Raw genomic sequence first — 17,283 nt, forward strand, 5'->3', positions numbered from 1 at the left:
CCCAGTGGTGCCTGTGCAGTCTCTGGATTCACTGCACTGCATCCCCAGTGGTGCCAGTGCAGTCTCTGCACTCACTACAGTGCATCCCCAGTGGTGCCAGTGCACTCTCTGGACTCACTGCAGTGCATCCCCAGTGGTGCCAGTGCACTCTCTGGACTCACTGCACTGCATCAGCAGTGGAGCCAGTGTACTCCATGGACTCACTGCACTGCATCCCCAGTCGAGCCTGTGCACTCTCTGGACTCACTGCATTGCATCCCCAGTGGTGCCAGTGCACTCTCTGGACTCACTGCAGTGCATCCCCAGTGGTGCCAGTGCACTCTCTGGACTCACTGAAGTGCATCCCCTGTTGTGCTAGTGCCCTCTCTGGAGTCACTGCGCTGCATCCCCAGTGATGCCAGTGCACTCTCTGGACTCACTGAGCTGCATCCCCAGTGGTGCCAGTGCACTCTCTGGACTCACTGCAGTGCATTCCCAAAGGTGCCTGTGCACTCTCTGGATTCACTGCAGTGAATCCCCGGTGGTGCCAGTGCACTTTCTGGACTCACTGCACTGCATCCCCAGTGGTGCCAGTGCACTCTCTGGACTCACTGAACTGCATCCCCAGTGGTGCCAGTGCACTCTCTGGACTCAGTGCAGTGCAATCCCAGTGGTGCCAGTGTACTCCATGGACTCACTGCACTGCATCCCCAGTGGAGCCTGTGCAGTCTCTGGACTCACTGCATTGCATCCCCAGTGGTGCCAGTGCACTCTCTGGACTCACTGCACTGCATCCCTAGTGGTGCCAGTGCAGTCTCTGGACTCACTGCACTGCATCCTCAGTTGGGCCAGTGCTCTCTCTGGACTCACTGCAGTGCATCCCCAGTGGTGCCAGTGCACTCTCTGGACTCACTGCACTGCATCCCCAGTGGTGCCAGTGCACTCTCTGAACTCACTGCACTGCATCCTCAGTTGGGCCAGTGCTCTCTCTGGACTCACTGCAGTGCATCCCCAGTGGTGCCAGTGCACTCTCTGGACTCACTGCACTGCATCCCCAGTGGTGCCAGTGCACTCTCTGGACTCACTGCACTGCATCCCCAGTGGTGCCAGTGCACTCTCTGAACTCACTGCACTGCATCCTCAGTTGGGCCAGTGCTCTCTCTGGACTCACTGCAGTGCATCCCCAGTGGTGCCAGTGCACTCTCTGGACTCACTGCACTGCATCCCCAGTGGTGCCAGTGCACTCTCTGGACTCACTGCACTGCATCCCCAGTGGTGCCAGTGCACTCTCTGGACTCACTGCACTGCATCCCCACTGGTGCCAGTGCACTCTCTGGACTCACTGCACTGCATCCTCAGTTGAGCCAGTGTACTCTCTGGACTCACTGCACTGCATCCCTAGTGGTGCCAGTGCAGTCTCTGGACTCACTGCACTGCATCACCAGTGGTGCCAGTGCCCTCCCTGGACTCACTGCACTGCATCCCCAGTGGTGCCAGTGCACTCTCTGGACTCACTGCAGTGCATCACCACTGGTGCCAGTGCACTCTCTGGACTCACTGCAGTGCATCCCCAGTGGTGCCAGTGCCCTCTCTGGACTCACTGCACTGCATCCCCAGTGGTGCCAGTGCACTCTCTGGACTCACTGTACTGCATCCCCAGTGGTGCCAGTGCACTCTCTAGAGTCACTGCACTGCATCCCCAGTGGTGCCAGTGCACTCTCTGGACTCACTGCACTGCATCCCCAGTGGTGTCTAGTGCACTCTCTGGAGTCACTGCAGTGCATCCCCAGGGTGCCAGTGCACTCTCTGGACTCACTGCACTGCATCCCCAGTGGTGCCTGTGCAGTCTCTGGACTCACTGCACTGCATACCCAGTGGTGCCAGTGCACTCTCTGGAGTCACTGCAGTGCATCCCCAGTGGTGCCAGTGCACTCTCTGGACTCACTGCAGTGCATCCCCAGTGGTGCCAGTGCACTCTCTGGACTCACTGCAGTGCACCCCGGTGGTGCCACTGCACTCTCTGGATTCACTGCACTGCAAACCCAGTGGTGCCAGTGCACTCTCTGGACTCACTGCAGTGCATCCCCAATGGAGCCAGTGCTCTCCCTGGACTCGCTGCACTGCATCCCACTGGTGCCAGTGCACTCTCTGGACTCACTGCTGTGCATCCCCAGTGGTGCCAGTGCACTCTCTGGACTCACTGCACTGCATCCCCAGTGGTGCCAGTGCAGTCTCTGGACTCACTGCAGTGCATCCCCAGTGGTGCAAGTGCAGTCTCTGCACTCACTGCAGTGCATCTCCAGTGGTGCCAGTGCACTCTCTGGACTCAGTGCACTGCATCCCCAGTGGTGCCAGTGCACTCTCTGGACTCACTGCACTGCATCCCCAGTGGTGCCAGTGCAGTCTCTGGACTCACTGCAGTGCATCCCCAGTGGTGCAAGTGCAGTCTCTGCACTCACTGCAGTGCATCTCCAGTGGTGCCAGTGCACTCTCTGGACTCACTGCACTGCATCCCCAGTGGTGCCAGTGCACTCTCTGGACTCACTGCACTGCATCCCCAGTGGTGCCACTGCACTCTCTGAACTCACTGCACTGCATCCTCAGTTGGGCCAGTGCTCTCTCTGGACTCACTGCAGTGCATCCCCAGTGGTGCCAGTGCACTCTCTGGACTCACTGCACTGCATCCCCAGTGGTGCCAGTGCACTCTCTGGACTCACTGCACTGCATCCCCAGTGGTGCCAGTGCACTCTCTGGACTCACTGCACTGCATCCCCACTGGTGCCAGTGCACTCTCTGGACTCACTGCACTGCATCCTCAGTTGAGCCAGTGTACTCTCTGGACTCACTGCACTGCATCCCTAGTGGTGCCAGTGCAGTCTCTGGACTCACTGCACTGCATCACCAGTGGTGCCAGTGCCCTCCCTGGACTCACTGCACTGCATCCCCAGTGGTGCCAGTGCACTCTCTGGACTCACTGCAGTGCATCACCACTGGTGCCAGTGCACTCTCTGGACTCACTGCAGTGCATCCCCAGTGGTGCCAGTGCCCTCTCTGGACTCACTGCACTGCATCCCCAGTGGTGCCAGTGCACTCTCTGGACTCACTGTACTGCATCCCCAGTGGTGCCAGTGCACTCTCTAGAGTCACTGCACTGCATCCCCAGTGGTGCCAGTGCACTCTCTGGACTCACTGCACTGCATCCCCAGTGGTGTCTAGTGCACTCTCTGGAGTCACTGCAGTGCATCCCCAGGGTGCCAGTGCACTCTCTGGACTCACTGCACTGCATCCCCAGTGGTGCCTGTGCAGTCTCTGGACTCACTGCACTGCATACCCAGTGGTGCCAGTGCACTCTCTGGAGTCACTGCAGTGCATCCCCAGTGGTGCCAGTGCACTCTCTGGACTCACTGCAGTGCATCCCCAGTGGTGCCAGTGCACTCTCTGGACTCACTGCAGTGCACCCCGGTGGTGCCACTGCACTCTCTGGATTCACTGCACTGCAAACCCAGTGGTGCCAGTGCACTCTCTGGACTCACTGCAGTGCATCCCCAATGGAGCCAGTGCTCTCCCTGGACTCGCTGCACTGCATCCCACTGGTGCCAGTGCACTCTCTGGACTCACTGCTGTGCATCCCCAGTGGTGCCAGTGCACTCTCTGGACTCACTGCACTGCATCCCCAGTGGTGCCAGTGCAGTCTCTGGACTCACTGCAGTGCATCCCCAGTGGTGCAAGTGCAGTCTCTGCACTCACTGCAGTGCATCTCCAGTGGTGCCAGTGCACTCTCTGGACTCAGTGCACTGCATCCCCAGTGGTGCCAGTGCACTCTCTGGACTCACTGCACTGCATCCCCAGTGGTGCCAGTGCACTCTCTGGACTCACTGCAGTGCATCCCCAGTGGTGCCAGTGCACTCTCTGGACTCACTGCAGTGCATCCCCAGTGGTGCCAGTGCACTCTCTGGACTCACTGCAGTGTATCCCCGGTGGTGCCAGTGCACTCTCTGGACTCACTGCACTGCATCCCCAGTGGTGCCAGTGCACTCTCTGGACTCACTGCAGTGCATCCCCGGTGGTGCCACTGCACTCTCTGGACTCACTGCACTGCAAACCCAGTGGTGCCAGTGCACTCTCTGGACTCACTGCACTGCATCCTCAGTTGAGCCAGTGTACTCTCTGGACTCACTGCACTGCATCCCTAGTGGTGCCAGTGCAGTCTCTGGACTCACTGCACTGCATCACCAGTGGTGCCAGTGCCCTCCCTGGACTCACTCCACTGCATCCCCAGTGGTGCCAGTGCACTCTCTGGACTCACTGCAGTGCATCCCCACTGGTGCCAGTGCACTCTCTGGACTCACTGCAGTGCATCCACAGTGGTGCCAGTGCCCTCTCTGGACTCACTGCACTGCATCCCCAGTGGTGCCAGTGCACTCTCTGGACTCACTGCACTGCATCCCCAGTGGTGCCAGTGCACTCTCTAGAGTCACTGCACTGCATCCCCAGTGGTGCCAGTGCACTCTCTGGACTCACTGCACTGCATCCCCAGTGGTGTCTAGTGTAGTCTCTAGAGTCACTGCAGTGCATCCCCAGTGGTGCCAGTGCACTCTCTGGACTCACTGCACTGCATCCCCAAAGGTGCCAGTGCGCTCTCTGGACTCACTGCACTGCATCCCCACTGTGCCAGTGCACTCTCTGGACTCACTGCACTGCATCCCCAAAGGTGCCAGTGCGCTCTCTGGACTCACTGCACTGCATCCCCACTGTGCCAGTGCACTCTCTGGACTCACTGCACTGCATCCCCACTGTGCCAGTGCACTCTCTGGACTCACTGCACTGCATACCCAAAGGTGCCAGTGCACTCTCTGGACTCACTGCACTGCGTCCCCAGGGTGCCAGTGCACTCTCTGGACTCACTGCACTGCATCACCACTGGTCCCAGTGCACTCTATGGACCCACTGCACTGCATCCCCAGTGGTGCCGGTGCACACTCTGGATTCACTGCACTGCATCCCCAGTGGTGCCAGTGCACTCTCTGGACTCACTGCACTGCATCCCCAGTGGTGCCAGTGCACTCTCTAGACCCACTCCACTGCATCCCCACTGGTGCCAGTGCACTCTCTGAACTCACTGCACTGCATCCCCACTGGTGCCAGTGCACTCTCTGGACCCACTGCACTGCATCCCCAGTGGTGCCAGTGCACTCTCTGGACTCACTGCAGTGCATCCCCAGTGGTGCCAGTGCACTCTCTGGACTCACTGCACTGCATCCCCAGTGGTGCCAGTGCACTCTCTGGAGTTACTGCACTGCATCCCCACTGGTCCCAGTGCACTCTCTGGACCCACTGCAGTGCATCCCCAGTGGTGCCAGTGCACTCTCTGGACTCACTGCAGTGCAAACCCATTGGTGCCAGTGCACTCTCTGGACTCACTGCAGTGCATCCCCAGTGGTGCCAGTGCACTCTCTGGACTCACTGCACTGCATCCCCAGTGGTGCCAGTGCAATCTCTGGACTCACTGCACTGCATCCCCACTGGTGCCACTGCACTCTCTGGATTCACTGCACTGCATCCCCAGTGGTGCCAGTGCACTCTCTGGACTCACTGCACTGCATCCCCAGTGGTGCCAGTGCACTCTCTGGACTCACTGCACTGCATCCCCAGTGGTGCCAGTGCACTCTCTGGACTCACTGCACTGCATCCCCAGGGTGCCAGTGCGCTCTCTGCAGTTACTGCACTGCATCCCCAGTGGTCCCAGTGCACTCTCTGGACCCACTGCACTGCATCCCCAGTGGTGCCAGTGCACTCTCTGGACTCACCGCAGTGCATACCCACTGGTACCAGTGCACGCTCTGGACTCCCTGCACTGCATCCCCAGTGGTGCCAGTGCACTCTCTGCACTCACTGCACTGCATCCCCAGTGGTGCCAGTGCACTCTCTGGACTCACTGCACTGCATCCCCAGTGGTGCCAGTGCACTCTCTGGACTCACTGCACTGCATCCCCACTGGTGCCAGTGCACTCTCTGGACTCACTGCAGTGCATCCCCAATGGTGCCAATGCACTCTCTGGAGTCACTGCACTGCATCCCCAGTGGTGCCAGTGCACTCTCTGGACTCACTGCACTGCATCCTCAGTGGTGCCAGTGCACTCTCTGGACTCACTGCAGTGCATCCCCAGTGGTGCCAGTGCACTCTCTGGACTCACTGCAGTGCATCCCCAGTGGTGCCAGTGCACTCCCTGGACTCACTGCAGTGCATCCCCAGTGGTGCCCGTGCACTCTCTGGACTCACTGCAGTGCATCCCCAGTGGTGCCAGTGCCCTCTCTGGAGTCACTGCACTGCATCCCCAGTGGTGCCAGTGCACTCTCTGGACTCACTGCACTACATCCTCAGTGGTGCCAGTGCACTCTCTGGACTCACTGCAGTGCATCCCCAGTGGTGCCAGTGCACTCTCTGGACTCACTGCACTGCATCCCCAGTGGTGCCAGTGCACTCCCTGGACTCACTGCAGTGCATCCCCAGTGGTGCCAGTGCACTCTCTGGACTCACTGCAGTGCATCCCCAGTGGTGCCAGTGCCCTCTCTGGACTCACTGCAGTGCATCCCCAGTGGTGCCAGTGCACTCTCTGGACTCACTGCACTGCATCCCCAAGGTGCCAGTGCACTCTCTAGAGTCACTGCACTGCATCCCCAGTGGTGCCAGTGCACTCTCTGGACTCACTGCACTGCATCCCCAGTGGTGTCTAGTGCACTCTCTAGAGTCACTGCAGTGCATCCCCAGTGGTGCCAGTGCACTCTCTGGACTCACTGCACTGCATCCCCAGTGGTGCCAGTGCACTCTCTCGACTCACTGCAGTGCATCCCCAGTGGTGCCAGTGCACTCTCTGGACTCACTGCACTGCATCCCCAGTGCTGACAGCGCACTCTCTGGACTCACTGCAGTGCATCCCCAGTGGTGCCAGTGCACTCTCTGGACTCACTGCAGTGCATCCCCAGTGGTGCCAGTGCACTCTCTGGACTCACTGCACTGCATCCCCAGTGGTGCCACTGCACTCTCTGGACTCACTGCACTGCATCCCCAGTGGTGCCAGTGCACTCTCTGGACCCACTGCACTGCATCCCCAGTGGTGCCAGTGCACTCTCTGGACTCACTGCACTGCATCCCCAGGGTGCCAGTGCACTCTCTGGACTCACTGCACTGCATCCCCAGTGGTGCCAGTGCACTCTCTGGACTCACTGCACTGCATCCCCAGTGGTGCCAGTGCACTCTCTGGACTCACTGCACTGCATCCCCACTGGTGCCACTGCACTCTCTGGATTCACTGCACAGCATCCCCAGTGGTGCCAGTGCACTCTCTGGACTCACTGCACTGCATCCCTAGTGGTGCCAGTGCACTCTCTGGACTCACTGCAGTGCATCCCCAGTGGTGCCAGTGCACTCTCTGGACTCACTGCACTGCATCCCCAGTGGTGCCAGTGCACTCCCTGGACTCACTGCACTGCATCCCCAGTGGTGCCAGTGCACTCTCTGGACTCACTGCACTGTATCCCCAGTGGTGCCAGTGCACTCTCTGGACTCACTGCAGTGCATCCCCAGTGGTGCCAGTGCACTCTCTGCACTCACTGCAGTGCATCCCCAGTGGTGCCAGTGCACTCTCTGCACTCACTGCACTGCATCCCCAGTGGTGCCAGTGCACAGTCTGCACTCACTGCAGTGCATCCCCAGTGGTGCCAGTGCACTCTCTGGACTCACTGCAGTGCATCCCCAGTGGTGCCAGTGCACTCTCTGGACTCACTGCACTGCATCCCCACTGGTGCCAGTGCACTCTCTAGAGTCACTGCAGTGCATCCCCAGTGGTGCCAGTGCACTCTCTGGACTCACTGCACTGCATCCCCAGTGGTGTCTAGTGCACTCTCTAGAGTCACTGCAGTGCATCCCCAGTGGTGCCAGTGCACTCTCTGGACTCACTGCACTGCATCCCCAGTGGTGCCAGTGCACTCTCTGGACTCACTGCATTGCATCCCCAGTGGTGCCAGTGCACTCTCTGGACTCACTGCAGTGCATCCCCAGTGGTGCCAGTGCACTCTCTGGACTCACTGCACTGCATCCCCAGTGGTGCCAGTGCACTCTCTGGAGTTACTGCACTGCATCCCCACTGGTCCCAGTGCACTCTCTGGACCCACTGCAGTGCATCCCCAGTGGTGCCAGTGCACTCTCTGGACTCACTGCAGTGCAAACCCATTGGTGCCAGTGCACTCTCTGGACTCACTGCAGTGCATCCCCAGTGGTGCCAGTGCACTCTCTGGACTCACTGCAGTGCATCCCCAGAAGTGCCAGTGCACTCTCTGGACTCACTGCACTGCATCCCCACTGGTGCCACTGCACTCTCTGGATTCACTGCACTGCATCCCCAGTGGTGCCAGTGCACTCTCTGGACTCACTGCACTGCATCCCCACTGGTGCCAGTGCACTCTCTGGACTCACTGCACTGCATCCCCAGTGGTGCCAGTGCACTCTCTGGACTCACTGCACTGCATCCCCAGGGTGCCAGTGCGCTCTCTGCAGTTACTGCACTGCATCCCCAGTGGTCCCAGTGCACTCTCTGGACCCACTGCACTGCATCCCCAGTGGTGCCAGTGCACTCTCTGGACTCACCGCAGTGCATACCCACTGGTACCAGTGCACGCTCTGGACTCCCTGCACTGCATCCCCAGTGGTGCCAGTGCACTCTCTGCACTCACTGCACTGCATCCCCAGTGGTGCCAGTGCACTCTCTGGACTCACTGCACTGCATCCCCAGTGGTGCCAGTGCACTCTCTGGACTCACTGCACTGCATCCCCACTGGTGCCAGTGCACTCTCTGGACTCACTGCAGTGCATCCCCAATGGTGCCAATGCACTCTCTGGAGTCACTGCACTGCATCCCCAGTGGTGCCAGTGCACTCTCTGGACTCACTGCACTGCATCCTCAGTGGTGCCAGTGCACTCTCTGGACTCACTGCAGTGTATCCCCAGTGGTGCCAGTGCACTCTCTGGACTCACTGCAGTGCATCCCCAGTGGTGCCAGTGCACTCCCTGGACTCACTGCAGTGCATCCCCAGTGGTGCCAGTGCACTCTCTGGACTCACTGCAGTGCATCCCCAGTGGTGCCAGTGCCCTCCCTGGACTCACTGCAGTGCATCCCCAGTGGTGCCAGTGCACTCTCTGGACTCACTGCACTGCATCCCCAAGGTGCCAGTGCACTCTCTAGAGTCACTGCACTGCATCCCCAGTGGTGCCAGTGCACTCTCTGGACTCACTGCACTGCATCCCCAGTGGTGTCTAGTGCACTCTCTAGAGTCACTGCAGTGCATCCCCAGTGGTGCCAGTGCACTCTCTGGACTCACTGCACTGCATCCCCAGTGGTGCCAGTGCACTCTCTCGACTCACTGCAGTGCATCCCCAGTGGTGCCAGTGCACTCTCTGGACTCACTGCACTGCATCCCCAGTGCTGACAGCGCACTCTCTGGACTCACTGCAGTGCATCCCCAGTGGTGCCAGTGCACTCTCTGGACTCACTGCAGTGCATCCCCAGTGGTGCCAGTGCACTCTCTGGACGCACTGCACTGCATCCCCAGTGGTGCCACTGCACTCTCTGGACTCACTGCACTGCATCCCCAGTGGTGCCAGTGCACTCTCTGGACCCACTGCACTGCATCCCCAGTGGTGCCAGTGCACTCTCTGGACTCACTGCACTGCATCCCCAGGGTGCCAGTGCACTCTCTGGACTCACTGCACTGCATCCCCAGTGGTGCCAGTGCACTCTCTGGACTCACTGCACTGCATCCCCAGTGGTGCCAGTGCACTCTCTGGACTCACTGCACTGCATCCCCAGTGGTGCCACTGCACTCTCTGGATTCACTGCACTGCATCCCCAGTGGTGCCAGTGCACTCTCTGGACTCACTGCACTGCATCCCTAGTGGTGCCAGTGCACTCTCTGGACTCACTGCAGTGCATCCCCAGTGGTGCCAGTGCACTCTCTGGACTCACTGCACTGCATCCCCAGTGGTGCCAGTGCACTCCCTGGACTCACTGCACTGCATCACCAGTGGTGCCAGTGCACTCTCTGGACTCACTGCACTGTATCCCCAGTGGTGCCAGTGCACTCTCTGGACTCACTGCAGTGCATCCCCAGTGGTGCCAGTGCACTCTCTGCACTCACTGCAGTGCATTCCCAGTGGTGCCAGTGCACTCTCTGCACTCACTGCACTGCATCCCCAGTGGTGCCAGTGCACACTCTGCACTCACTGCAGTGCATCCCCAGTGGTGCCAGTGCACTCTCTGGACTCACTGCAGTGCATCCCCAGTGGTGCCAGTGCACTCTCTGGACTCACTGCACTGCATCCCCACTGGTGCCAGTGCACTCTCTAGAGTCACTGCAGTGCATCCCCAGTGGTGCCAGTGCACTCTCTGGACTCACTGCACTGCATCCCCAGTGGTGTCTAGTGCACTCTCTAGAGTCACTGCAGTGCATCCCCAGTGGTGCCAGTGCACTCTCTGGACTCACTGCACTGCATCCCCAGTGGTGCCAGTGCACTCTCTGGACTCACTGCATTGCATCCCCAGTGGTGCCAGTGCACTCTCTGGACTCACTGCAGTGCATCCCCAGTGGTGCCAGTGCACTCTCTGGACTCACTGAAGTGCATCCCCTGTTGTGCTAGTGCCCTCTCTGGAGTCACTGCGCTGCATCCCCAGTGATGCCAGTGCACTCTCTGGACTCACTGAGCTGCATCCCCAGTGGTGCCAGTGCACTCTCTGGACTCACTGCAGTGCATTCCCAAAGGTGCCTGTGCACTCTCTGGATTCACTGCAGTGAATCCCCGGTGGTGCCAGTGCACTTTCTGGACTCACTGCACTGCATCCCCAGTGGTGCCAGTGCACTCTCTGGACTCACTGAACTGCATCCCCAGTGGTGCCAGTGCACTCTCTGGACTCAGTGCAGTGCAATCCCAGTGGTGCCAGTGTACTCCATGGACTCACTGCACTGCATCCCCAGTGTAGCCTGTGCAGTCTCTGGACTCACTGCATTGCATCCCCAGTGGTGCCAGTGCACTCTCTGGACTCACTGCACTGCATCCCCAGTGGTGCCAGTGCAATCTCTGGACTCACTGCAGTGTAGCTCCAGTGGTGCCAGTGCACTCACTGGACTCAATGCAGTGCATCCCCAGTGGTGCCAGTGCACTCTCTGGACTCACTGCAGTGCATCCCCAGTGGTGCCAGTGCACTCTCTGGACTCACTGAAGTGCATCCCCAGTGGTGCCAGTGCACTCTCTGGACTCACTGCACTTAATCCCCAATGGTGCCACTGCACTCTCTGGACTCACTTTAGTGCAGCCCCTGAGTTGCCAGTGCACTCTTTGTACTCACTGCAGTGCATTCCCAGTGGTGCCTGTGCACTCTCTGGACTCAGTGCACTGCATCCCCAGTGGTGCCAGTGCTCTCTCTGGACTCACTGCACTGCATCACCAGAGGTGCCAGTGCACTCTCTGGACTCACTGCACTACATCCCCAGTGGCGCCAGTGCACTCTCTGGACTCACTGCAGTGCATCCCCAGTGGTGCCAGTGCACTCTCTGGACTCACTGCAGTGCATCCCCACTGTGCCAGTGCACTCTCTGGACTCACTGCACTGCATCCCCAAAGGTGCCAGTGCGCTCTCTGGACTCACTGCACTGCATCCCCACTGGTGCCAGTGCACTCCCTGGACTCACTGCACTGCATCCCCAGTGGTGCCAGTGCACTCTCTGGACTCACTGCACTGTATCCCCAGTGGTGCCAGTGCACTCTCTGGACTCACTGCAGTGCATCCCCAGTGGTGCCAGTGCACTCTCTGGACTCACTGCAGTGCATTCCCAGTGGTGCCAGTGCACTCTCTGCACTCACTGCACTGCATCCCCAGTGGTGCCAGTGCACTCTCTGGACTCACTGCAGTGCATCCCCAGTGGTGCCAGTGCACTCTCTGGACTCACTGCAGTGCATCCCCAGTGGTGCCAGTGCACTCTCTGGACTCCCTGCACTTAATCCCCAATGGTGCCGCTGCACTCTCTGGACTCACTGCAGTGCATCCCCAGTGGTGCCAGTGCACTCTCTGGACTCACTGCACTGCATCCCCAGTGGTGTCTAGTGCACTCTCTAGAGTCACTGCAGTGCATCCCCAGTGGTGCCAGTGCACTCTCTGGACTCACTGCACTGCATCCCCAGTGGTGCCAGTGCACTCTCTCGACTCACTGCAGTGCATCCCCAGTGGTGCCAGTGCACTCTCTGGACGCACTGCACTGCATCCCCAGTGGTGCCACTGCACTCTCTGGACTCACTGCACTGCATCCCCAGTGGTGCCAGTGCACTCTCTGGACCCACTGCACTGCATCCCCAGGGTGCCAGTGCACTCTCTGGACTCACTGCACTGCATCCCCAGTGGTGCCAGTGCACTCTCTGGACTCACTGCACTGCATCCCCAGTGGTGCCAGTGCACTCTCTGGACTCACTGCACTGCATCCCCACTGGTGCCACTGCACTCTCTGGATTCACTGCACTGCATCCCCAGTGGTGCCAGTGCACTCTCTGGACTCACTGCACTGCATCCCTAGTGGTGCCAGTGCACTCTCTGGACTCACTGCAGTGCATCCCCAGTGGTGCCAGTGCACTCTCTGGACTCACTGCACTGCATCCCCAGTGGTGCCAGTGCACTCCCTGGACTCACTGCACTGCATCACCAGTGGTGCCAGTGCACTCTCTGGACTCACTGCACTGTATCCCCAGTGGTGCCAGTGCACTCTCTGGACTCACTGCAGTGCATCCCCAGTGGTGCCAGTGCACTCTCTGGACTCACTGCAGTGCATTCCCAGTGGTGCCAGTGCACTCTCTGCACTCACTGCACTGCATCCCCAGTGGTGCCAGTGCACACTCTGCACTCACTGCAGTGCATCCCCAGTGGTGCCAGTGCACTCTCTGGACTCACTGCAGTGCATCCCCAGTGGTGCCAGTGCACTCTCTGGACTCACTGCACTGCATCCCCACTGGTGCCAGTGCACTCTCTAGAGTCACTGCAGTGCATCCCCAGTGGTGCCAGTGCACTCTCTGGACTCACTGCACTGCATCCCCAGTGGTGTCTAGTGCACTCTCTAGAGTCACTGCAGTGCATCCCCAGTGGTGCCAGTGCACTCTCTGGACTCACTGCACTGCATCCCCAGTGGTGCCAGTGCACTCTCTGGACTCACTGCATTGCATCCCCAGTGGTGCCAGTGCACTCTCTGGACTCACTGCAGTGCATCCCCAGTGGTGCCAGTGCACTCTCTGGACTCACTGAAGTGCATCCCCTGTTGTGCTAGTGCCCTCTCTGGAGTCACTGCGCTGCATCCCCAGTGATGCCAGTGCACTCTCTGGACTCACTGAGCTGCATCCCCAGTGGTGCCAGTGCACTCTCTGGACTCACTGCAGTGCATTCCCAAAGGTGCCTGTGCACTCTCTGGATTCACTGCAGTGAATCCCCGGTGGTGCCAGTGCACTTTCTGGACTCACTGCACTGCATCCCCAGTGGTGCCAGTGCACTCTCTGGACTCACTGCAGTGCATCCCCAGTGGTGCCAGTGCACTCTCTGGACTCCCTGCACTTAATCCCCAATGGTGCCACTGCACTCTCTGGACTCACTGCAGTGCAGCCCCTGAGTTGCCAGTGCACTCTTTGTACTCACTGCAGTGCATTCCCAGTGGTGCCTGTGCACTCTCTGGACTCAGTGCACTGCATCCCCAGTGGTGCCAGTGCACTCTCTGGACTCACTGCAGTGCATCCCCACTGTGCCAGTGCACTCTCTGGACTCACTGCACTGCATCCCCAAAGGTGCCAGTGCGCTCTCTGGACTCACTGCACTGCATCCCCACTGGTGCCAGTGCACTCCCTGGACTCACTGCACTGCATCCCCAGTGGTGCCAGTGCACTCTCTGGACTCACTGCACTGTATCCCCAGTGGTGCCAGTGCACTCCCTGGACTCACTGCAGTGCATCCCCAGTGGTGCCAGTGCACTCTCTGGACTCACTGCAGTGCATTCCCAGTGGTGCCAGTGCACTCTCTGCACTCACTGCACTGCATCCCCAGTGGTGGCAGTGCACACTCTGCACTCACTGCAGTGCATCCCCAGTGGTGCCAGTGCACTCTCTGGACTCACTGCAGTGCATCCCCAGTGGTGCCAGTGCACTCTCTGGACTCACTGCACTGCATCCCCACTGGTGCCAGTGCACTCTCTAGAGTCACTGCAGTGCATCCCCAGTGGTGCCAGTGCACTCTCTGGACTCACTGCACTGCATCCCCAGTGGTGCCAGTGCACTCTCTGGACTCACTGCAGTGCATCCCCGGTGGTGCCAGTGCACTCTCTGGACTCACTGCACTGCATCCCCACTGGTGCCTCTGCACTCTCTGGATTCACTGCACTGCATCCCCAGTGGTGCCAGTGCACTCTCTGGACTCACTGCACTGCATCCCTAGTGGTGCCAGTGCACTCTCTGGACTCACTGCAGTGCATCCCCAGTGGTGCAAGTGCACTCTCTGGACTCACTGCACTGCATCCCCAGTGGTGCCAGTGCACTCCCTGGACTCACTGCACTGCATCCCCAGTGGAGCCTGTACAGTCTCTGGACTCACTGCATTGCATCCCCAGTGGCGCCAGTGCACTCTCTGGACTCACTGCACTGCATCCCCAGTGGTGCCAGTGCAATCTCTGGACTCACTGCAGTGTAGCTCCAGTGGTGCCAGTGCACTCTCTGGACTCAATGCAGTGCATCCCCAGTGGTGCCAGTGCACTCTCTGGACTCACTGCAGTGCATCCCCAGTGGTGCCAGTGCACTCTCTGGACTCACTGAAGTGCATCCCCAGTGGTGCCAGTGCACTCTCTGGACTCACTGCACTGCATCCCCAATGGTGCCACTGCACTCTCTGGACTCACTGCAGTGCAGCCCCTGAGTTGCCAGTGCACTCTTTGTACTCACTGCAGTGCATTCCCAGTGGTGCCTGTGCACTCTCTGGACTCAGTGCACTGCATCCCCAGTGGTGCCAGTGCACTCTCTGGACTCACTGCACTGCATCACCAGAGGTGCCAGTGCACTCTCTGGACTCACTGCACTACATCCCCAGTGGCGCCAGTGCACTCTCTGGACTCACTGCAGTGCATCCCCAGTGGTGCCAGTGCACTCTCTGGACTCACTGCAGTGCATCCCCACTGTGCCAGTGCACTCTCTGGACTCACTGCACTGCATCCCCAAAGGTGCCAGTGCGCTCTCTGGACTCACTGCACTGCATCCCCACTGGTGCCAGTGCACTCTCTGGACCCAGTGCACTGCATCCCCAGTGGTGCCAGTGCACTCTCTGGACTCACTGCACTGCATCCCCAGGGTGCCAGTGCACTCTCTGGACTCACTGCACTGCATCACCACTGGTCCCAGTGCACTCTATGGACCCACTGCACTGCATCCCCTGTGGTGCCGGTGCACACTCTGGATTCACTGCACTGCATCCCCAGTGGTGCCAGTGCACTCTCTGGACTCACTGCACTGCATCCCCAGTGGTGCCAGTGCACTCTCTAGACCCACTCCACTGCATCCCCACTGGTGCCAGTGCACTCTCTGAACTCACTGCACTGCATCCCCACTGGTGCCAGTGCACTCTCTGGACCCACTGCACTGCATCCCCAGTGGTGCCAGTGCACTCTCTGGACTCACTGCACTGCATCCCCAGGGTGCCAGTGCACTCTCTGGACTCACTGCACTGCATCCCCAGTGGTGCCAGTGCACTCTCTGGAGTTACTGCACTGCATCCCCACTGGTCCCAGTGCACTCTCTGGACTCACTGCACTGCATCCCCAGTGGTGCCAGTGCACTCTCTGGAGTTACTGCACTGCATCCCCACTGGTCCCAGTGCACTCTCTGGACCCACTGCAGTGCATTCCCACTGGTCCCAGTGCACTCTCTGGACTCACTGCACTGCATCCCCAGTGGTGCCAGTGCACTCTCTGGACTCACTGCACTGCATCCCCACTGGTGCCAGTGCACTCTCTGGACTCACTGCAGTGCATCCCCAGTGGTGCCAGTGTTCTGTCTGGACTCACTGCACTGCATACCCAAGGTGCCAGTGCACTCTCTGGACTCACTGCACTGCATCCCCAGTGGTACCAGTGCACTCTCTGGACTCACTGCACTGCATCTCCAGTGGTGCCAGTGCACTCTCTGGACTCACTGCACTGCATCACCAGTGGTGCCAATGCACTCTCTGGACTCACTGCACTGCATCCCCAAGGTGCCAGTGCACTCTCTGGACTCACTGCAGTGCATCCCCAGTGGTGCCAGTGCACTCTCTGGACTCACTGCATTGCATCCCCAGTGGTGCCAGTGCACTCTGTGGACTCACTGCACTGCATCCCCAGTGGTGCCAGTGCACTCTCTGGACTCACTGCACTGCATCTCCAGTGCTGCCACTGCACACTCTGGACTCACTGCACTGCATCCCCAGTGGTGCCAGTGTACTCTCTGGACTCAATGCACTGCATCCCCAGTGGTGCCAGTGCAGTCTCTGGACTCACTGTACTGCATCCCCAGTGGTGCCAGTGCACTCTCTGGACTCACTGCAGTGCACCCCAGTGGTGCCAATGCACTCTCTGGACTCACTGCACTGCATCCCCAAGGTGCCAGTGCACTCTCTGGACTCACTGCACTGCATCCCCAGTGGTGTCTAGTGCACTCTCTAGAGTCACTGCAGTGCATCCCCAGTGGTGCCAGTGCACTCTCTGGACTCACTGCACTGCATCCCCAGTGGTGCCAGTGCACTCTCTGGACTCACTGCACTGCATCCCCAGTGGTGCCAGTGCACTCTCTGGACTCACTGCACTGCATCCCCAAGGTGCCAATGCACTCTCTGGACTCACTGCACTGCATCCCCAGTGGTGTCTAGTGCACTCTCTAGAGTCACTGCAGTGCATCCCCAGTGGTGCCAGTGCACTCTCTGGACTCACTGCACTGCATCCCCAGTGGTGCCAGTGCACTCACTGGACTCACTGCAGTGCATCCGCAGTGGTGCCAGTGCACTCTCTGGAGTCACTGCACTGCATCCCCAGTGGTGCAAGTGCACTCTCTGGACTCACTGTACTGCATCCCCAGTGGTGCCAGTGCACTCTCTGGACTCACTGCAGTGCATCCCTAGAGGTGCCAGTGCACTCTCTGGAGTCACTGCAGTGCATCCCCAGTGGTGCCAGTGTACTCTCTGGACTCACTGCAGTGCATCCCCGGTGGTGCCA

This window comes from Anser cygnoides, chromosome 26 (assembly GCF_040182565.1).
Source record: "Anser cygnoides isolate HZ-2024a breed goose chromosome 26, Taihu_goose_T2T_genome, whole genome shotgun sequence".
Taxonomy (NCBI): Eukaryota; Metazoa; Chordata; class Aves; order Anseriformes; family Anatidae; genus Anser; species Anser cygnoides.